The 6,000-nt window shown below is 33.5% G+C and overlaps 1 pseudogene; it reads right to left on the bottom strand.

The window, feature by feature from the left end:
• Window positions 1-4,009: 4,009 nt before the first annotated feature.
• LOC149144581 (uncharacterized) lies at window positions 4,010-5,632 on the bottom strand (annotated as a pseudogene).
• Window positions 5,633-6,000: the final 368 nt, after the last annotated feature.

The raw sequence follows: 6,000 nt of genomic DNA, 5'->3' as shown, positions 1-6,000 counted from the left end.
GATTGACAACCTATGCTCAAATCATTTTCAATTGCCTTAAGAATTAATTGAAACAAGATATAGCACTGATCTCAAAGAACTTACAAAAAAAACCTTGGTGTCACAAACTCTCTCAGTGTTTGTATCAGAGATTATAGTAAGTTTTATACTTCTTTCAAGACTATCTGCTATATGGAACTTATCTCTGGTAAACTTCAACAACATATTACACACTTTAAATGGAAAATTAGATACAATTTCAACAAACAGACTGAAAAATTAAGATTGAAATGCATATAGACATTGATACCATTGAATAGACAATACGTTACCAATAAGCAGATTGTTTTTAATAACTTAAAGGAGGACAAAATACAAACCTAAGTATGATTTAAGAGTCTTTTGAAGATTTCAATACTTATTTCCCACAAACTCTTTCAACATGCATTCAAAAAAACGATTAACAAAGTTACCTATAGCTCCATCCATTGAATTAAATAATCAAATGTTATTTTCAGCCTCTTGCTCGTGGGAGTGTTGTTTTTACATTGCCCCTATTTCTAAGTGTGTCGTCCCATCATCCAACATACACAGGGAAAACAAATATATTCATTTGCTTGCTATAGTGGAAATCAAATGTAAAACCCACTCAACTCGATCTGTACATGGCATAAGCATAATGAATTAGTACAATAGAAGCATGCTAACTCAGAAATAGGAGATAATAAAAAAGAATAATGGAACATTGTTTCCTGCCACGAAATTTTATTTGGCTACAACAGTCGGAAGGATGTTATGTATCAAGATATGATCCTCATTGGTACATGCATTTCCTTATTCCATGAAATCCGGCATATTTGCTCCCCTATTAATATACATGACCCTCAATCCTAGAGCTCAAGGGCAGTGAGAATCAAGCTTCTACAGGCATGCATGCAGGTTCATATTCATGGTCAAACCAGTGAGCATGGCAATGACATTGGGATTTCTCGTTCTTGGCTAACATTGTTTGCCTAGAGATTTGAGAAATTGATTTGTTTCAGGGCTCTTTGGCAATGACATTGGGATTTCACATTCTTGGATAACATTGTTTTCCTGGAATAATGTTCTTGGTACATGGGATTTCTCACTCTCATTCTTGGTACCTGTTTCTTGCATGGGTCATCATAGACAACTTGATGTCATAAAGTCAAATGGAGATCAAAATTTAACCATAACTCCTATAGTCAAATATTAAGGTCCATATTACATAATGCATTTTAAGGAATTTCTCACCATATCCCACAATTAAATAAATATATTACCATGTTTGAATGATAAATTTCCAATTTAAGATCCTAATATCATCAACTTAAATCAATATGACTAGCCTGACATCTTACATCACAAAAATAATTATCCTTATATAATGACCCAATTTTAAAATTAAAATCATAACCTTCAAAATTGTCAATTACAACCATTTCTCATTAGCCTCAAATGAGGGCATGTATATTATGGCTTTAAATGGAAACTATAATCTAATTGAAAGATACAATTTATAAAGAATGCATAAAAAATTGAATATGTAATCAATGTGAAGTATGTAATTTATACAACATAATTTAAAATTTAAAGATAAAAAATAAGTAAATATGTAATTTATACCACATGTTTTAAAATTTAAAAAATTTAAAGATAGAAAATAAGTACAAATATTACAAATTGAAATTTAAAAACTTTACATAAATGCATTATTTTTAACCTAAAACCTTATACATATATAAAATCTCAAACATGGATCAATCGCTTTAATATTTCAAACTTCATATTAAAAAAAAATTCCTCACTAAGTCACTCACAATTACTTCCTATAAACCAACACACTAACCATAACGTAACATTTGTGTAATATCCTCTTCCATGAAAAGACCTTTACACATTAGATAGTGTACAATTCCAAAGCTTGCCTTGATCTATTCACTTGTTACTTTATGTAAAGAAACAAAGTACATTGTAATAGTGTGGGAAGGATAATTCCAAATATTGCATGCCCCACTCTCTTGTTTGGTCAAGCAATCGAGACCATGTTGGTTGGAAGTATAATTAGGAAAAGCACCTTAAATGTGCTTTGAGAGCTATCAAAGGCATCGTTGGCATGGTTTGAGTATGAATTCCTCAAAGGGTATCTGTTTTGCATTTGTCATTAGGAAAGTGGCTCACTGAGAGCACCTCATTTCATTCTTCTTTATTGTCATATACGTCCCTCCATCCATTCTATACATCCCATATTCCATCCATCCAAATGAAACTTTATCTCTAATGTCCCAACAAGAAGCGATCTCCCCAAGGCCATAGCAATCTAGCAGTGAAACGAAATATCTTTAAAAGGGAAAGCCCCGATCCCACCAACTCTCTGGGCTACTGGAACATTTGTCCCTCAATCCCTCTATCCAGCCACGTGTCATGAGTTCTAGATGTTTCTAATCAAATTTATTTGGGGAAGTTCCAGATCTTCGCTAAAGAAAGGGAAACCCTGTCATTGGTACAAGAAAATCATCAAGAATATGAAAATCGTTAATGGAAAACACACAGTATCCTATTCTTTTTTCTATGAAATTTAATTTTATCCACGAAATAAGAAACATTGTTTTTGAAACTAATAATAAAGCAGTGGATGATGAAAAAGTAAAGTAAACTAATGAAGAAAGAAAAATGAAGATATGTGTAGACTAATGTGCAAAGGAGAAGTGTCGTAATATGACTTTAAAAAGAAAAGATAGTGGGTGGGGAAGAAGAAAGCTCCACATTACCCATAGTGTGGATTTTATGTTTTGATTGCATCCTTTTTTGTAATGGGACGCAGGAAATAGGCCATGTAACAAATGAATTGTTTCCACTCTGAAATGGTAAAGTTCATATTTATGTAACGGGAACCCAATGATACATGTAGGGTGGGATAAATTATTCCCACACATAAATATGAAAGATACAGTGTCTTCGACTCTGAAATGCATGACAAGAACCACTATGAGATGAATAAGAAAATCGTATGATCAAGAATAATAAAATCGTTAGTTCAATTTCCATTATAAGCACCGATAGAATATGAAATCACTTAAGTGGTTTAGATGTCGTGATTTCAGGGGCACGTTCGAAAATCCAACCCCACCATATAGATCTAGATCGGTGCTACCATCGCGAATACAGTGCCAAGTTGTAAAACAATGCCAATTATCAAGGAAGGATCTACGATCTGTAACCCGTAGGGTTTACCACCAAAGCACCCAAAACCCCAAATTTACTACCTCTACAATTTAATCATTTTTTTCCTTGGTAATCGATCCAATCCAGTCCACATAGTTATACCATGGTGACAAAACTTTCTCAATGAGAGATGAAATTTCGATGAGAAAATAAAAGTAGAGGAAGAGCTAAAAAATAAAGCAAGAAAATTGAATTGTGAAAAAGAGAAAAACAAGGAGAGTGAAAAATACCTTCGAATCCAAACAATTTAAAGTGTAAAAATAGAAGATCCAGGCAATCGTGGGAAGATGGTTGAACGATGGGTGGTAGAATTTTGTAAATGGGAGACACTTATTGATCTCACATGCATGTGTTGCAATCAAGCCAATGTGAAGCCTTTGTTTGTTTCATATGAGCCCCATGTTCATTGCATTCCATAATCGAAATGTCGATATTTAACCGTAGCATCCGACGTGTTATGACTATTTAGTGAAATATTTTAAAAGAAATTCAAAACATATTTAGCAATTACATAGTCCACTAGGACAAATCAGGCAGGTACTTTTTCAAGGGAAAATTGTTGCATCCAAATAAAGCTAAGAAGAGTAACTTGCAAAAAAATTAGAAAAACTATTTGGATGATCCCATGACCAAAATAAAAAAAAATTACATTTGGATTTGTTGAAAACGTTATGCTTCCTAGACCTGTAACTGAAAAGTGATTACTTCGAAGTTCATTTAGCAGGAAGTTCAATTTGCATCAGTAACTCAAGACATGGTTTCCAAAATACCAAATAAAGCAGACCTACCGTAAATATGAAGATTGGTAAAAAGTTAAGGGAAGCACACCACTACCAATATTATAACTTCCATAACTGGTTGATCCATGATAAGAGCCAACCCCATACAAAGACGATTGTAGACTTTCTGATGGATATAAATGAGATTCAAAAAAAGATGATGGGTTACTTTCAATGTCATAGGTCGATCGATATATGTCTTGGCTTCCCCTGCCATATACACCCTGACCAGGTAAATTGTAAGACAAGATACTAGATATGTCTTGGCTTCCCCTGTCATATACACCCTAACTAAGTAAATTGTAAGATGGGATACTGGCCAGTGGAGCAGGATGTTGTAAGTCAAAAAAATTGGAAGGGGCAAAGGAACTGGGACAAGAAGGTTTAGTAGGGAGAAACGAATAAGAATTGGAAACGGAAAAGGTACTAGGAGCGGTAGTTTTAGGGAGCAGGGAAAGGGGCAAAGGAACTGGGACGGGAAGGTTTAGTAGGGAGAAACGAATAAGAATTGGAAAGGGAAAACGTACTAGGATGGATAGTTTTAGGGAGCAGGGAAGAAGAATTGGGAAGGGAAAAGGCACTCGGAGGGGAGGGTTTAGGGAACAACGAACCAACAATGGTACTAGCATGACCAACACCACCACCACCATTATCACTGTTAAGATGGTCCCATTTATTCTAAGTCCTAATGCCTTCTGCAAATGTTTTCCTCTCTTCCATGTCTTTCTGTAACTGAGCCACACATTTTTCAAGATCTTTGGTAGGCATCTGTGAATCACGTTTGTGCACTTCAATGAACTTTATTACATTGTTCAATGAATGAATTTCTTTTGAGGCTACTGAATTCTGCAATAAGACATGGAAGTGTTTAGAGAATATGTCTAATGACAAGTTAATATTTTGATAGTTTATACTCACAAGGGAGCATGAACCACACCAATAAGAATAAACATACCAGTGACCCAAAATGATCTCTTCCTTTTTTTGCTATTTCTTCTTATGCTTTCCTTTGATGCTCAAGATATGCCTTCAACACAAGCATAGGTGGAAATTTTTCTACAAGTTCAAATGCAAAGACAAATTGTAAAGAACCCATTTACCTTTGATTGCACAATTTTTCCACAACATCTGCAAGAAACAAGACCAAACATGTTATGCAGGACCACAATCAACCAATTAGAAGCCCATAAAATCTTGAAAAAAACTTGTATAAACTACAACTTTGTAAGCAATTTCAAAATAATTTAGAGCACAAGAGTCAGCGATTTCAAGAGACCTTTCTGTCGAAGGCATATTAAGCATAATAATCATCTATGTCTCAAGAATGAAATCATTAGCCAACTAGTAAACAAAGCTTTCTATTGAAGGCATACTAAACATAATAATTATCTGTCTGAAGGATGAAATCATCAACCAAACAATATTTATACATAAAAATACACATTAACTTGTAAGCAATTGAACAAGTACAAAAATTGTTGCAAGTAAACTCAGCCTTGCGCTTGACAAGGAGTACATTAACATTCATTTGATCTCAGGAATTAGATGCATAGTTTGAAAACATATTTCTACGCATTTGGACAACTAATCTAAGAAAATCACAAACAGTCACCTATAAATGCACCCATTATTGACACATTCACATCGAAATTGTTGTTCAACAAACAAGCCAATAAAAAAACTACTCATGGATCCTTGGCCATTGCCTGAAGAGGTAAGTAGAGCATACCTCGAGAGATCAAACGTCGAGAGCATATTTTGACATGAAGATACATGAGACATGAAAAAGATATTGATACTATATATATTAGATAATAATATTAAGGATATTATTTATTTAAATTTAGGAAACAGTGAATTTAAAAAAAAAAAAATTAAAATACTATAATAATATGAACAAATCTAATCTATTTTTCTTTTTAATTTAATTTAATAAAAAAATGAAAATTAATATTGTCAAAATGAGAACTATTATTAAAAGTTCTATAATAAAATA

This window comes from Pinus tabuliformis, chromosome X (genome assembly GCF_031772625.1).
Source record: "Pinus tabuliformis cultivar Carrire ecotype Pingquan chromosome X, CPIR1, whole genome shotgun sequence".
NCBI classification, from domain to species: domain Eukaryota; kingdom Viridiplantae; phylum Streptophyta; class Pinopsida; order Pinales; family Pinaceae; genus Pinus; species Pinus tabuliformis.
This window is presented reverse-complemented; position numbering and strand designations above follow the sequence as displayed.